Genomic DNA, 17,578 nt, shown 5'->3' with positions numbered 1-17,578 from the left:
TCCTCATCGTCCCCAGGGCCAGTGTGGATGTCCCTTCTAAAAACTGCTCCCAGATCTTGCTTCTCCTCTCACTCGCAGCAGCTGGCACCCTGGTTCTGTCCTTCCTTGACACTCTCTTGCCCCTGCTTGGATTATTGCAGTAGCCTCTTAGCTGTCACCCTCCTCCAATCCCCCCCACCCCACCTCCATGCACACTGACCCAGAGTCATCTTCTTAAAATGTGAATCTGGTCTTGTTACTGTTCTGAAACCTCTGAGGGATCCAAATCCTAGCAAGCGATTCTTCATTCATTCAGCTGTTTCAGCACCTACTCTGTGTCAGGCTCAGAGGATGGAAAGGTGAGCAAACCCCTACGTGGTCCACAGCCACCATCTCACGGAGAAGCGAGACCCCTCATGGGGCAGATATGACCCAGTGTGAAAATGCTTCAAAGGTGGGGTGGGGTAGAGTGCTGAGCTGGTGGGAGAAGCACCTGCTCTGGGGACTCAGGGACCCCTTTGTGGAGGTTGAGTGGAGTTCACCAGGCAAAGAACAGCGAGGATTCCCAGGCAGAGGGAACAGTATATGCAAAGGCCCAGAGTTGAGAGAGAGGTTGGAGCAGAGTGTGGGTGTGTCCCAGATGAGTCTAGAAGGACAGGCTTGGGGTGGCTGGGCTCTTTCCTTTTCAGCCTCTGCTCCCTTCTCTTCCTCTCCCCACAACATCCCTCTGCAGTAGGTACTTGTTTCTCAAACTGGCATCTTCCTCTTCACCCATCCTCCACAGGTAGCAACCCCTCTGCTCATCAAACTCATCCTTCCAGACCCTCCTCTGTGAAACCACCCCTGACCCTTGACTTCGCTCTCTGGCTTCTGAGCCAGGCAGAAGCCTGGGAAACTTGTCTTGGGTTCAGTGTGGGGGATTTTGGAGAATTTTGACAGAATTCAGCTGCGTAAAAGCCAAAGTTCTTACAAAGGCTTATAAGACCCTGCACAGTCTAGACAACCCGCCCCCAGCCTTGGACCCTGTTTTCCACTGCTCTCCTCTTTGCCTGCTCTGCTTCAGCTACACTGGTCTCCTTGATGGTCCTTAAATATGGCCCCCACCCTGCATTCCTACCCCAGGTCCTTTGCACTTGCTGTTTCTAGTACACCTTTTCCCTCCCTTATTTTACACCTTCATCTTCATCAGATTTTCCTCAAATATCACCTCTCAGAGAGGTACACCCTAATACTCTACTTAAAACTGCAACCCCTATCTCACGCTCTTCCCTGCTTTTTCCCCACAGCACTCACCACCTTCAAGGCCTCGTATGATTCACATACTTATTTGTTTACTGTCTGTCTTTCCCCATGAAAAGTGAGTTCCAGGAGGGCAGGGATTTGGGTCTGCCTGGTTCACTCTGTATCCTTAGCACCTACCAACAGTGCCTGGCATACAGTAGGTGTGCAATAAATGTTTGTCGGTTGAATGAATGAATTCTGAGTTCTGACTGTGTGCCAGGAAGGCTCTGCCCTGGATGCCACGGAAGCTGGAGAGCAGGAGGAACAGGGTCTCTGCCTCTCCAAGGGTGCCAGCCAAGCTGGTTCCGGCGGGCAGTGGGACAGGTCCCTGACAGCCAGGTGAGTCCTGGGTGAATCACCGCTAATGAGATGGTGAGGGCCACGCCAAGCTGCTTCCCACACGGGCGGCCGACAGGTAACTGCCTGTCGCCAGGAAACTCCTCAGTAAGGATTGAACAGGACCCTGGGCTGGGGCAGGAGGAAGTGCCCACCTCCCCTCGAGACCCCACCCATTCCTGAGGACTGAGTCGACTCACCTGGACTCCCCCACCCCCAGGCCTTGGCGAGACGCTGGTTTCTCAACCTTGGCTTTGAGATGATTTCCTTCCTAAAAGGAGTTTCGCTCGCTGCATCCCACAACCTTCCTGGGCAGGGCCTGTTTGTCAGCTAGCCCTGCCTGGGTCACTGAGTCTGCAAAGGGAAGGCAGCTGGGCCTGGAAAACCCCAGGACGCTGCTGGGAAGCCCTAGGGAGAGTCAGTCGACCAGTCGACCAGAGTTTATTAAGTGGGAGCATAGGATCAATGGGATTTTTAAAACCCGACTGGACAGTGTGAAGGGGTCTCCCTGACCACATTCCACCTGCCCATTGGAGCCTTGGGCCCACCAGGGTGCCTGCCCAAGCCCAGGCAAGATGACCACCCAAGTCGGGGCATTGATTTCTGTGAGCCTCCATTTCCTCATCTGCAGAGTGGGGCAAAGCCTCCTGCCCCATGGGCGGCCGCAGGGCCAGCGTGAGATCATGGGTACACAGAGCGAGGAATGCAGGTGGGTAGCCAGGCCTCCGCCCCACAGCCCAGAAGATGTGGCCAATGTGGCAGATGTCTGGGGAGGAAGCTGGCCGGGCCCTGTCCCAGAGTCAACGAGACCCGTCCATCGGTACCTCTCTCCTTTCCTCTCAGTCGGGGCACTTGGAGTCCCAGCAGGCCCTCCTACCCAGAACCCAAAAAGCCCCCAGCTGGGTTGCCTCACCGCAGCCCTCTGTCTGGGTCTGAAATCCCCATCCTTATTTATTTGTATCACAGTAACACGTCTATTGCTTTCAATGAATGTATTTGTTGGCCAGTTATCAGATGTCCAAGGGGCACTGCCCAACTGCCAGGCACAGTGCCCGGTGATGGATGCAGAGATGGTGAGGCCTGGCCCCGTCTCAAGGGTGCATAGTCTTGTAAATACACCACATGTGAAAACACCAGCAGGGCTCCTTGGGCACTCAGAGCAGGGAGTGGTCAGTGGGGTGAGGGGGGTGTCAGGCAGAGCCTCATAGAAGAGCTGCAGCTTGGACAGGGCTGTCCTTGTGTTTTGCTGACCTACATTTGCCGTTTAATCCTCACCACAGCCTTGTGATGCTGCCAGCACAGGTATCATCATACCCATTTTATGGATGACAAAACCAAGGTTCAAAGAGGTGAGGGGACTTGCCCAAGGCTTCCGTGATAGTGAGTGGCAGGGGCTCATCTGGAATCCCAGTTTCCCAATCTCCGTGCAGCAGACTCCCATGCCCTGCCTCAAGTTCCTTCTTCCCCTCACGTGTTCGTTTTTATGGCAAACACTACACGGGTGCTTGGCATGTGCTGGGCGCTGTCCATAAGCTGGCGACTTAGAGGTGGCAAGGTAGGGTCTAGAGGAGAAACCACACACATACCCAGATGCTGAAATCTTTCATTCAGTTCTCCATTCAACAGGTTCACTGAACACCTACTGTGCATCAGGTGCTGGGGATACAGCAGTGAACAAAATAGGCAAAGAGGACTGCCCTCGTGGAGGTTTTCTTCCAGTAGGAAAGCAGACAATCAAGTAAGTGGGCAGTGCCCTGAAGGAGCATCACACAGGGTAAAGGAACGAACACAGTGGTCAGGGAGGGAGGGCTTTTCCAGAATAAGTCATATTAGCTTGTGGTTGTTTCTGAGATGACATTTGAGTGGAGGAGGCCTGTGGATAGCCGACGAAGTGTGCTACGCAGAGGGAACAGCAGTGCAAAGGCCCTGAGGCAGGAGTGTGCTTGGGTGTTTTGAGGAGCATCAGGGAGCTGAGTAGGTAAGGGGGGGAGTGGTAGGAAGTGAGGTCAGGGAGGTAATGGGAGTGGGGGAGGCAAAGATCCTAAAGGCTTATAGGTCATACTGAGGTCTTTGCTTTTAACCCTGAGTGAGGTGGGAGCCATTGGAGGGTTTTGAGCTGAAGGGTGACCTGGTTAGACTTAGGTTTTAAAAGGATCTTTCTGGCTGCTATGGAGACAGCCTGTAATGGGGCAAGGGATGGAAGAGGACAGGGAGACAATGGGGGGCTGCTGAGACCATCCAGGCAGAGATGGGCTAGGTTGGTGGTGGTGGAGTGGGAAGAAGTGGTCACCTTCGGGATGTTCTGAAACTAGTCCCAACAGCATTTGCAGACTGGACAGGAGGTATGCAAGAAAGTGACAAGGTCAAGAGCGACCCTGGCTCCAGGAGCAGGAGGGCAGCTCTGCCCAGGCTAGGTCCAACCAAAGATGGCACATCCTTCGCCTGGAGCATGGCATGGGGTGTGGCACTGCCCGGTAGGACGTTGAGGCTGGACAGTGCTGGGCCCTTCTTCCCTCCCACCTTGCGGCTGCATGGCCTCCTCATTTCATTTCAAACGTTGTGAATTGGGCCCAGCAGCTGCCACTCCCCTCCTACCCTGGATGGGACCACCAACCTGCACAATGTTTCTGGAAAGCATTTTGTCCATATGTATCAAGAGTCTTAAAACTTGTCATGCCCTTGGACCCAGTGAGTCCCTTTCTAGGAGGTTCCCCTGGAGAAGTCACCTGAAACGCTGGCAGCAGTTAATGCATCAAGAGCTTCACTTAGGCTCTCGTGCTGCCCTTAAATTCATGTTTCCTAAGGGTTTTAATGTCAAAGGACAACATTTATGCTACAATGTCAAGTGGATACAATATTGTGCATGAGACACATATACAAGGAAGGATATAGACAGTGATTACCTCTGAGTGACTGGAACTTCGATCACTATTTTCATTTCCTTCTTTACACTTTTCTGCTTTGTACTGATGTTCTAAAATGGACATGCTTTGCCTTCATGATAATTTGATTAAAAAGCACTATTCAAAAAAGAAAGGGAAAGGAAGTGTGAGTTCCCAGAAGCTGAGGAAGCACAGCAGAGGCCAAGCCAGGAGAGAAAACCAACTGACCCATCCCTTTCAGGGAAAGGCAGCAGCCACGTGGAGCAAGGCAGGCCTGGTGCCCCGCCAGCCGGACAGCCGGCCCCTGGGCTCACTTCCTCCAGCATAACTGCCCAGAGGCTGAGCTGAGAATAGTGGCGGGAGAGAGCAGAGCCAGGTCCAGAGGCCACTCTTCCTCCTCTTCCTACTGCTCAGGCCACAGGGGTACGTCCCTTTTCCTTGGGCCCCTATAGCCCTTGAAGTTTGCCCCTCCATCTCCTCTGCTTCCATTATATCTCACCAGAAACCTGCTGCTTTTGTGTTGTGTTTATAACCTTGTGTCTCGACTGACTATGAGTATCCTGTATCCAGGGGCTCTCAAAATGTGGTCCTCAGACTAGCAGCGTCAGCACCACCCAGGAACTCGTTAGATGTGCAAATTCACAGGTCCCACCCCAGACCCACTGAATCTGAAACTCTGGTGGTAGAGCCCAGCAATCTGTGTTTTAACAAGCCCTTCAGGGCTACAGTTTGAGAGCCACTGCCTTATGATACAGCCCCACTGTGGTCCTTGTTTTACATCGATTATTTCATTTTACACATTGCCATGATTTCCACTTAACAAAAAAAACAAGCTCAGAGAGGTTAAGGGACTTGGCCAAGGTCACACAGCCAGTCAGAGGCAGAGCTGGGACTCTGAGCCCATACTTTTATTTTAACCTTTGTGCTCTGCAGCTTCCTGGGCTTCAGGCTCCCTTGTGGGGCTTGGCTCTGGGCATACAGAGTGCCACGGACATGGGTTGAAAGGGAGTTTGCACACTGCGGCATCAGAGCCCTGGCTGCTCAGTCGGAAGACCAGAGTGATTCCGCATGAGACCCAGTCAGCCCGGCCCCCTGTGGTCTGAGGGAGGCAGGCTCTGTGTGCCTGCTGAGGCCCCTCCAGTGAGGACAGCCAGTGGCAGTCAGGATGGACAGACACCTCAGTAGAGGGGCGCAGTGCCACCTGCTGGCCCGTAGCACATCATCAGCGATGCTGGCTGATAAACGCAGGGACCCACACACACTCAGGGACACTGTGACAAGCAAACACGTGTCTCCTCCCACTGCACTTGGATGGACACATCCACACATGATGTCTGGACCTGTGGGCACGTGGGGCTCTCAGCCACACGGCCTGGCAGATAGCATTAAATTCACTCATTTATTCATTTCTTCCCTCACCAAATGTTCGTTGAGATATGCCAAGCCCACAGCTCTGGCTGGTTGATGATCAAGAGACTAGGCAATCACTAGGTGATGTGGATAAAGGTCCTGGGAGGGATGTGCCCGATGAGGTCACAGAGGCAGCCCCTAACCCATCTAGACTGGAGTTAGGGGCAGGGACAACTTCCCCAGGAAATCCACGCCCTGCTAGGCTTGAGCATGTGAGCAGGAGATGGCTGGGTGGGTGAAGAAAACAGAGGCTCAACAGAGCAAAGCCCAGGGGAGGAGCTGGAGAGGAGAGTTGGGAGCCCCGGCAAAGGGCCTTACACACGGGCCACAGAGTCTGAACTCTGTCCCCGCAGGCAGTGAGGAGCCATGGAAAGTTTTCAGCAGGGGAACGGCATGGCCAGATTCTGGTGCCAAACCTACTGACACATTTGTACTAACACTTAGGCCCTGAGGGTCTCTTAACCCCTTTTGTGGCTGGGCCTTGCATGTGATTTGTCCCTGTGTACTGTTTCCTCCTGCTGCAGCAGCTGCCCTTGGATGAATCTGGGAAGGGGAGAGGCGCCCCCCCAGCCCCCAGAGGGAAGCTTGTGTCCAGTCTAGAAATGAATGAAGCAAACGACAGCCACCGTTAAGGCAGGCATCCCTGTGTGCCCAGTATATGCCCTTTATTCAACTCACCAGGCCATCCGAGACAGCTCAGAGGGTGTGACCTATTCCAAAACTAGCTCCCTGTGCCCACTAGGTCCCCCAGTTCCTCCTACTAGAGGGTCGGTGCCTGTCTGCGGGATGGATGAGTCATGATGGGTGGTGAATACAGTAGGGGAGGCTGGACCACTGACACAAGCACAGTCCGGGTTAGAGCCCTGCAGGACAGCGGGGAGGGGACCCTGGGTGGCTGAGAGAGAGGGGAGCAGCATGAGGACTCCCCAAAGAGGAGGTGGCAGGTGGAGCTGAAGAGAAAACCTTGGCAGCTTCCCAGTTCAACTTGGCCGTGACTTTGTCAATGGCCAGCTCTCCACCAGCCTGGCCCCTGGCCTGGCCCGCGGCCTGCGGTTTTCCTCAGTAGAGCAGCGGTGGCAGCTTCCGAGAAGCCCCACCAAGACTTTCCTGTCAGGGCAACTCCAAGTTCCTCTTAAGGAAGGGGAAGTGGTGGAGTTTCTCCTAAGGGCTTTCAGTTTCTTTCTAAGAAGCCGGAGTGTCCCAACCCCAGGGCCCTGTGCAGAGCCAGGTGTTAAAAGGAGAGAGGTTCCACGTCGGGGGCTTTCCCACCTCAGTTCCAAGAGAGGCTCATTTGTTGGGGCCCCGGGGTGGACATTGCAGAAGAGGAAACAAGACCTGTGTTTTGCAGGTCCTTTCCCACGCCCCTTCCTTTCTTCCTCCTCCAGGGACACACCCCCTGCACTCCCTCCCTGCCCCCACCAACAGGGCACGTGCACAAAATGCGGCCTGCCCTCCCTCAGGGACATCCCAGGTGGAAACTTATTTCCTCAACCCTCAAAGCCAACCTCTTCTGAGTCCTGCTTCCTCCGGGCTCTGCTGGGCCACTGAACATCTAACCTAAACCAAGAGCCAACAGGTGACATCAGCTTCTTGCTGACTCTGGGCCAGGAAATGTGCCCATTTTGGATACCCAAAGCTTCTTGAGGACACATTGTGGGAACCCCAAGAACTGAGAGCCCACCTTTTTAAGAAGACCTGGCTTGGCGGTAAAGCAAAAGTCCTGATGTGATTATAACAATAGCCGTCATTGAGGTTAAGCACTTACCGTGTGCCAGCATTTTACATTAATTTCCTCCTATAACCCAATCCCCCCGGCGATCCCATGACGAGGACACAATCATTATCCCTGAAGTCAAGCAACCTGCCCAACTCACACAGCCCACAAACCCATTCTTCCCAGTAGACCTCTTCTCAGAAAGGCGGGGAAGAAAGGCTATCAGGCCTTCAAAGTAGCTGGCTGGGAAGGTGTGATCTCCAATATCACCAAGATTCTCAAAGTAAGCTCTGAGAGGTGAAGAGCAAGCCATCTAGTTAAAGCCTGCTTGCAGCACTGCCATGGCTGGGGTTCTCCCCAGTGCCTTACACACTCCTGTTGACTCTTCTATTTTCCTCCCATTAGCACTGTTTTAGGGTTTCTGCATTATGTCCACATGCGTTATGGGACAATGGGGGGATTCCCCCAAACCGTGATGCTGTTCCGTTCAAAAACATTTGCCTAGAGGTCCACAGCTGTGTGACTCATGCTGCTGAGGTGGCAAGAAAACTCACAGCTGCAGGGTGTAGGGTGGGCTGTTTAGTTAATAAAAATACAGGACACCCAGTTAAATCTGAATTTCAGATCAACAGCAATATTTGGGATGCCCTGATACTAAAAAAAAAAAAAAACAACAACAGTGTTGTTTATCTGAAATTCAAATGTAACTGGGCATCCTGTTTTGTACTTGGCAACCCAAGACACTCAGCACCTGGGGCAAAGCTCCAGCCTTCCCCAAGGTTCGGCAGGGAGCTCTCAAGAGTAACAGGCAAGCAAAACTGGGAGAAAACCACTCACCTGGGATGAAAACAAACTTAGGAGTTTGGTCAGAGAAAGATGGAAACACTGCTTCAAGGGTTCCTCCTGAGCAATCTCAAAATCTCACTCTCAACCCAGGGCAGAGTTCCGAGTGCAAATTCTGAAAAAATGCATGGTGTTCCTGAAGAAGACCTTCCTGGTCCTGGGTCTCAGTTTTCTCATCTCTGTCATGCGTAGGAGGTTTGGACTCTATGATGGCTAAGGACCTCCTAGCCCTTGGCTTTTCTGGCCTCATTGAAAATCTGCTAGAAGCAAGAGAAGGCGGGAGGTAGCCAAGGAGCAGAGAAGGAAGAGACAGCTCTGCTTGAAAAAGTGCCATCCCTCCTACCCTACAGCACCCAAAGGGGATTGGGGCACTGCGACTGGACCCTGGTTACTTGGAGGACTCCTCTGGGGTCAAGCCATCCAGCTTTTCAAACATCCATGGAAACACCTGAGCCACAGCTGGGATCATTGCTAGCTCCAAAATTAGAAAAGTATATTGTAAGGACGAAATGGCTTAAATGGCTACAAAATGTTAACTAGACGATTGTAACTCAGCTCCTGTAGTTTACGTAACTTATATGTGCTGTGGCACATGGGTCCATCTGAATACATTTGAGGGATGTGGCCTCTGAGAGTAAGATGCCCAGGGCTTTGAAGCCCCACAAAGAGCGGTCCCATAGATGTGCAGACAGTGAATTCCTCCAGACCACCAACCGTATTCCACAGTCTGATGGCGGTGTGGAGGTGAATCTCTGGAGATAGAGATGAGGGAAGGGCGGGTCTGGGAGTCAGGAAAGGCCCCTCTGAGAGGGTCCCAAGTGGTCCCTGGAGGGGGACTGGTGAAACCCAGCAGGGGCCTCAGGGCCAGGCTCCACATAGGGCTGCAGTCTTGACAGAGAACTAGAGCCACATCGCAAGGCAAACCCCGGGTTCTTCTCAGGCTGGATGGGTGCTGGGATTACTTCCCAACCTTCGCCTGCTACAAAGGCCAGGGACGTTCACATGTAGGCTGCAGTGGTGGCACCTAAAGCACTGGGGGTGCCCAGGGCCCCCATGGTCACCATCAGCTCCATACCTCAGAGTCACCACCAGAAGGTAACAGTCTTTGCTGTGGACAGTGCACATTTTCTCAATCTTGCGTAAAAGTGCATCTTTAGGAAACTTGGTGAATTAGTTTGCTCAGGGGTGTTGGCAGAGTTGATTTCTTCTGAGGCCCCTCTTCTCCTCTTTGTCTTCATGTGGCCTTCCCCTGTGCCTAGGTCCTAATCTCCTCTTTTTATAAGGACACCAGTCATATCAGATTAGGGCTCACCTGTTGACCTCATTTTACCTTAATTACCTCTTTAAAGACCCTATCTCCAAATACAGTCATATTCTGAGGTACTAGGGGATTAGAACTTCAACATATAAAATTAGGGGAGGACACAAGTCAGCCAATAACACTTGGTGATTTTTAACCTAAAATTGGAGATGAAAACAGCATGCTGGCTTTGGAAATGCAGGTTGAAGACTGGTCTCAAGACCACTCCTCAGAGATGACCACCTTTCTTTAGACATTGTAGAGCCTCCCCTGCCTACCAGTTTTGATCAGGGGTAGTTTGGGGATGCAGCCTCTGTACGTGGCCCCCACTGGCCAGTGGGCTGGGAGGGGGTCAATATTGTGACCAAAATGCTGGGACGTAGAATAGGGTGGGCAGCTCTCTCTACCCAGTGATAAAGGTCTGGTAATTTTTGTGCTTGAAAAAATGTGGTCTTTAAAAACAAAGTGTCAAATTATCTACTGGGAGCTGCTATTTATAGGATCATTTATGAGTCTCTAAAAAAAGAGAGACAAACTTTCAGCATTTGTGTTTTTACAAAAGTAGTACATGTTTATCATTGAAAACACAGATGAAAAAGAAGAAAAATTAACGATAATCAGTAATTAGACCTCCCAGAGATAATCACCATTAACATTTGGGTTTCTATATCTATTTGTATCTATCGATGTGTCTTAATCTCTATCGTCATCTACATTTATATAGTTGAATTTACTTTAAAGATAAGATTAATCTTACCATTTCATAACTTCATATCCATTACTATATCATGATCACTTCACTGGGCATTGAATTGTTTTCTATGATGCCACTTTCGATGGTGGCAGATATGCACCATAAGCTACTCAACAAATTTCCTACTGTTGAATAATTGGGTTGTTTTACCATTTTTATGATACTAAATGGAGCTGTGACAGCATCTTCATAGTTAAATCTTTGCCATGATTATTTACTAAGGGTAAATTACTAGAGGTGAAATTTCTGAGCTAAAGAGAAAGCACTATTTAAAATTTTTAAACTTTATTTTTGAATAGATAGTATATTCACGAGGTTCAAAATTTAAAAGGCATCTCCCCACCTCTGTTCTGAAGTCAGCTAGTTCCCCTCCCCAGAGGCAATTGCTGTTACCAATGTCTTATTTTCTTCACAGAGATATTTTATGTACGTATATAATATATAAATGTACATAGTATGTGTGTATGTATATATACACACATATAAAATATATGCATATGTACATATATATCTCTATATATATGTATATACATAATTTTTTTCACAAATGATAGTATCCTCTATATACTATTTTCTTTTTTTTAATAAATTTATGTATTTATTTGTTTATTTTTGGCTGTGTTGGGTCTTCGTTGCTGTGTGCGGGCTTTCTCTAGTTGCAATGAGCGGGGGCTACTCTTCGTTGCGGTGCGTGGGCTTCTCATTGTCGTGGCTTCTCTTGTTGCGGAGCACGGGCTCTAGGCACACAGGCTTCAGTAGTTGTGGCATGTGGGCTCAGTAGTTGTGGCTTGCAGGCTCTAGAGCTCAGGCTCAGTAGTTGTGGCGCACGGGCTTAGTTGCTCCACGGCATGTGGGATCTTCCCGGACCAGGGCTCGAACCCGTGTCCCTTGCGTTGGCAGGCAGATTCTTAACCACTGTGCGACCAGGGAAGCCCAAATTTTTTTATTTTTAATTTATTTTTAGACTGCATCACGCAGCTTGCGGGATCTTAGTTCCCTGACCAGGGATAGAACCTGTACCCCCTGCAGTGGAAGCACAGAGTCCTATCCACTGCACCGCCAGGGAATTCCCCTCTATATACTATTTTTGCACTTTGCATTTTTCACTTAAATCATCTTGGAGGGCTGTCCATGTCAGTACATAAAGAACTTCCTCATTTTTCTTTAAGCAGCTGCATGGTATTTCATTATATGTATGTACTGTAATATACTTGAATAGTTCTCTGTTGATGGACATAGAGGTTGTTTACTAATTATATATGACTATATAACAAATTACCCCAAAATATAGTGACAAAAACCACAATAATTTATTTTCTCTTACGATTTCTCTTGGTCAGAAATTTGAGAAGGAGACTTCCCTGTTGGTGCAGTGATTAAGAATCTGCCTGCCAATGCAGGGGACATGGGTTCGAGCCCTAGTCCTGGAATATCCCACATGCCGCGGAGCAACTAAGCCCGTGCACCACGACTGAGCCTGTGCTCTAGAGCCCGCGAGCCACAACTACTGAGCCCTTGCACCTAGAGCCTGTGCTCCGCAACAAGAGAAGCCACCGCAATGAGAAGCCCACGTATCGCAGCGAAGAGTAGCCCCTGCTGGCCACAACTAGAGAAAGCCTGTGCACAGCAACAAAGACCCAACACAACCAAAAAATAAAAATAAAAAAAAAAGAAATTTGAGAAGGACCCAGCTGGGCAGTTCTCACTTGGGTCTGTCCTGAGGCTACAGTCAGATGTTGGCTGAGGCCGCAGTCATCTGAAGGCTCAACTGGGGCTGGAGGATCATTTCTAAGGTTACTCACTCACATAGCTGGCGAGTTGGTGCTGTCTGTAGGCTGAGTGCCCCAGTCCTTTCCACATGGAGCTCTCCACAGAGCTGCCAGAACATCACCTCTGCCATATCTTATGGGTCGAAGCAAGTCACCAGGTCAACCCAGATTCAAGAGGAGGTGAAATTGGGAATTCCCTGGTGGGCCAGTGGTTAAGACTCAAGCTTCCACAGCAGGGGGCATGGGTTCAATCCCTGGTTGGGGAACTAAGATCCTGCAAGCCAAAAAAAAAAAAAGGAGGTGAAATAATTCCACCTTGTGGTAGTAGAAGCAGCAAAATCACGTTGCAAAGAGGCATGAACACAGGGGTGGGGGTAATTCTCTCCAGGGCTATTATTGTAACAATACTCCATAGGGATGGTGCACAAAGTTCCTACACTGGGCCAGCATGCACCCAGAGACCGATGAACTTTAGCCTCACTCTTGACAACAACCTGGCGCCTCCCAGCTTGTTCCTAACTCCCTTCTCAGCCAGTCCGGCTCAGAAGATCTGCCCATTGGCTGTGCCTCCAGTTTGGGGCCCTGTTTATGCCCTTTGGCCTTGCTGATGCGTGTGAGGACTTTGATTCAGATTACCTGCCGGTCTTCCCGCTCTTGGGTGGCCCCTACTCTGCTTCCTGGAACTCACAGCCCCACCCCCTCAGCTGCCCTCTGGCAGGGCCTGGTCTGCCCTCCCCCTGGGAGAGTTCATAAAACACCAGTGGATTCTTCTTGACCAATTTCTCAGGAAAACTTCCTAATACATCTGAAAGTACAATATATGTCTTTCCCCTTTTATTCACCCCAAACTAATAAGCTCCAGTATTTCAGACCTTTGAGAAATTCTACAATTTATGCTCCAAATTTTAGTCCTCCCCCTTTTTTCTTGGTCTGTCATACATGTCCTTTAGAACTCATGAGTTATTGAGAATATAAACCAATGACATTGTTATTTGATAAGAGCTATAAAAGGAAAAGATAATACCAATAAGATAGAATCTCATACAATGGTTTATTGGGTGGGCCAAAAAGTTAACATGAATCACATTTTCCTAACTGAATCGTATTTTTTGATGTAGTAGCTTGCTGCCTAAGGACCCTCAGAAGGCCATAAGGCAGAGCACAGAATTATTTAGTAATAAAATTTTAGATTTTTTTATAAACCAAATTTTTTGTAAGGGGAAGCCTTTTGGTAAAGATATTAATTTGCTAATTATTAAAATAATTCTAGTGTTTTAAGATGTATTGTTAAGTAAAAAACAACAACAAAAAAACCAAGGTGTACAACAATTGCACAGTCAAGTACCTTTAGGGTGAAAATGGGAGAATCTATACAACATAACAAAACATAAAACATAACACAATATAATATGTGTGTGTGTCTATGTATCTCCTTTCTTTGGAAATATCTATAAGAAACCAGTAATATTGAGACTTCCCTGGCAGTCCAGTGGTTAAGGCTCCACGCTTCCACTGCAGGGGGTACGAGTTTGATCCCTGGTCGGGGAACTAAGATCCCACATGCCGCTAGGCCAAAAAGGAAAAAAAAAAAAAGAAACCAGTAATATTGACTCCTAGGAGAAAAAAATCAGTGTCTGACAACAGGGTGGGAGGAAGATTTGTCAGTTTATCCTTTGTTCCTTTTGAATTTTGTACCAAAATAAATCAAAATTGTGGGAACAGGTATCACCTGGGAGGGGCATGAGGGAGTTCTCCAGGGTGCTGGAAATGTTCTGGGCCTTGGTCTGAGTGATGGTTAAGTGGGTGAATACATGTGAAAAGTTATCATTCCACACACTTAAAATCTATGCACTTTATTATAAGTTATACTTCCAAGAAAGTGGTGACTTTCAATGAAAAAATTAAATATATTAAAAATAATTTTTTATTTTGTTGGTTTTTGTTGTTTTTAGGGGGGCGGAGGGGTGCCGTATGGCATGTGGGATCTTAGTTCCCTGATCAGGGATCAAACCTGTGCCCCCTACAGTGGAAACATGGAGTCTTAACCACTGGACTGCCAGGGAAGTCCCAAAAATAATTTTTTAAGAAGAAAAATAACGTCAGACTAGGCAGGCTGCCAAAAAATAAAGTCAGACCTTGCCTTGCTCCACAAAAGTAGATGTGTTTCTGAAAAGTTTACTTAAGCCCATTTCTATAAAGCGAAGCATAGTTTCCAGTTGGCTTCCATGATAATGTCTAAGAAGTGGTTGTGGACTTCATCCAGTGCTGGTCTTGATCTGAGCATTGGAACCCTGCTGGGGTGAACCCTCCCACCCTCTGAGTCTGGGCTTGATGATAGTGAGAGAGGGGAAAGGTGATGAGTCTCCCTGAAAGGCCTGAGAAGTAGGAGCCCAGCAGAGAACAGAGGAAAATAAGTTATTTACTGAGCGCCTCTGTGTCTGGGCCCTGCACACACTGGCACAACCAAGGCAGACAAAGAACCCTTCTGAGAGGCAAGAGAGAAAATAAAAATTGGAAAACAGAACCATATGCGATTAATCCACTCATATGCTCAACATTTTAACATTTTCAAAGCCCTTTTACACCCATTAGTTCATTTGACCCCAAAACAATCCCATGAATGGACAGGGCACGTGTTGTTCATCCCATTTCATGAATGAGGAAGGAAGCTGAGGCACAGAGAGCGAAGTCACACGGAGGTAACAGAGTCAGAACTCAAACCCGTGTTTTAAAATTCTAAGTCCGATGTGATTATTGCTGCTTCCCAGAAAGGTCACAGAGCATCCGGAGTCAGTTCTGGCTTCCCCATTTACCAGCAGTGTGATTTGTGGTGAGTTGCTGAATCTCTCTCTGCCTCCCTATTCCCATCTGTACAATGGAGCTGGTTTGTAGATTAAATGCACCGATACACTGAAAGCACACAGTAAGTATTCATTAAAAGTTAGCTCTGGGGACTTCCCTGGCGGTCCAGTGGTTAAGACTCTGCACTTCCAATGCAGGGGCCACAGGTTTGATCCCCGGTCGGGGAACTAAGATCCCACATGCTGTGGTGCGTGGCCAAAAAAAAAAAAAAGTTATCTCTTGTTTTTATTCCCAGAGGTAAAGGGAGACACAGTTAGAATGCCAAAGATGAGAAATGAGAGAATCATGGAGAGAAGAGGGTAAGGAGAAGAAATCAGACGCAGAAATGGCTCCAGCATGTCAGTGGCTCAGGGAGTTTGAACAAGAAGGATGTGACCAGGTAGAGGCCAGGGTCAGGTCAGGAGCACCAGTAGGAAGGTGCCCTCACCTCCACCTTGGCCTTTGACTTGCAGAAGCTCACTGTGTATAGGCCGAAGGCCAGCTAACAACTGGCCCAGGACAGAGCCTGAAGCCAGGCAGAGGAGAGAAGAGATGGAAAAGGCACCTGGGTCACCTTGAGGGTTGCAAGCTCAAGACGTGGACAGGTGAGCAAGGTGGCTTTACTCAGTTACCTCAGGATGCCAGACTTCGTGGACGGTGTCGTGCTGGCAAAAAGTAACAACCAGACCTCTGTTGGGGGATGAGGGATAAGAGGGGGGCTGATTTGCCAATTTCCATGGTAGGAACACTCCCACCATGGCCAATTTCAAGAAGAAGCAGGGCCCTGGGGTCCAGTCATGGGGCAGAGACAGGCAGCCAGAAGGAAAAGGCAAAGGTATGAGGCCACAGTCATTGTCAGGAGACCCTTGTCCTGGTCCCTGAGAGAGTCCACAGAAGTGCCATATGACCCTGCACACATCATTCGCATCTCTCTGACCTCCAGTCACCTCAATGGAAGAGAAATAATGCCTGCCATGTTGGTGGCCTGACAGCGCTAGTGTGAATCCAGGCCAGAAGGTGTTTTTTGAGCACTTACTATGTGCTAAGTTCTGGGATACAGAGATGAATAAACGAGCTCTGAGAGGCAGCCAGGGGCCAGATCACAGAAAGCCTGGTGGACTGTAGGAGGAAGGCATCAGATGGACTTCTTACCGTGATGCCACAGGAGGGTTGGGACCAGGACCCTGGATGGGAGTTTCAGATGGAAAAGAACTCCTGTGTCTGCTGTTTGGAGTACGACCACCAGGGGGCGAGTGTATGAGTGCAGGAGTTGGGGAGCAGCTCTTGCAATCAATCACCTGAGAGAGGGCATGGGGGCCTGGACCAGAGAGGTGGCTGTGTGAGAGGTGTGGGGTGTGAGAAGGCTCCATTTGGAATATATCCTGAAGGCAGAAGCAACTAGACTTGCGGCTGGAACAAATTATCCCAGGAATGTTGCTACATAAAGAGCGTAGCTAATAACAACTCCCAGCTGTTGAGCCCCTCCTGTGGGCCAGGAGCTTTCCTTGCATTATTTCCTTTGGTTTTCACACCAAGCATGCAAGGGGGCATTGCTCAATCTATTTACAATAAATAAATGGAGGCTCAGAGACACTGAGAGATGTGCCCAATGTCCCACAGCAAGCCCACCACTGAGTTGGGATTTGAGCCTTTTAGACTGTCATGGGTGCCCTTCCCATCATACCAGCTGCCCCTAGGATTTTGGAAGGATTAGGATACTGTCTGGCACATAATAGGGCCTTAAATGATTATGTTTGCAAAATATTTACTATTACAGGCCCTTATTTCATTACATTCATAAACTTGCGCCAGCTTTTTTGAGGTATAATTGACAATTAAAAATTGTATAGATTAAAGATGTACAACATGGTGTTTTTGATACATTCATAAACTTAAAAAGTTGTAAGCACTACACACCCACCAGAATGGCTAAAATTTAAAGCAAACAGGGACTTCCCTGTTGGTCCAGTGGCTAAGACTCCATGCTCCCAATGCAGGGGGCCCGGGTTCGATCCCTGGACAGGGAACTAGATCCTACACGCTGCAACTAAGAGTGCACATGCCTCAACTAAAGATCCCGTGTGCCGCAGCTAAGACCTGGGGCAGCCAATTAAATAAATAAATAAATAAATATTTAAACAAACAAACAAAAACCCCTGCCTGTGCCAAATGCTGGCAAAGATGCGAGCAATGGGAAATTCTCATCGCTGATGATGGGAATGCAAAATGGTACAGTCACCCTGGAAGACAGCTTGGCAGTTTCTGAGAGAGGTAATCATACACTTACCATATGACCCAGTGATCCAATTTTAGGTATTTACCTTAGAGAAATGAAAATGTATGACCACAAAAAAAACCTGAACATGAATGTTTATAGTTCATAGCAGCACTATTCATAATAGCCCCAAACCACAAATAACCCAAAGGTCCTTCAGCTGGTAAAGGGTAAACAAACCACGGTATACCCAC

The 17,578-nt window shown here is 48.9% G+C and overlaps 1 protein-coding gene across 1 annotated transcript in view; it reads left to right on the top strand.

Moving 5' to 3' along the window:
- The window catches only part of TMEM217B (transmembrane protein 217B), a 142,417-nt gene extending 125,171 nt beyond the window's left edge, over positions 1-17,246 (top strand). The window contains exon 2 of the mRNA XM_082347901.1: positions 11,281-17,246. The gene's annotated coding sequence lies outside the window, so the exon portion shown is untranslated. The remainder of the gene's footprint in view (positions 1-11,280) is intronic.
- The last annotated feature ends 332 nt before the right edge of the window (positions 17,247-17,578 follow it).

Source organism: Balaenoptera borealis, assembly GCF_965194805.1.
Source record: "Balaenoptera borealis genome assembly, chromosome: 12".
NCBI classification, from domain to species: Eukaryota; Metazoa; Chordata; class Mammalia; order Artiodactyla; family Balaenopteridae; genus Balaenoptera; species Balaenoptera borealis.
Note: the sequence above shows the minus strand (reverse complement) of the source record. Positions and strands in the feature narration are given on the sequence as shown.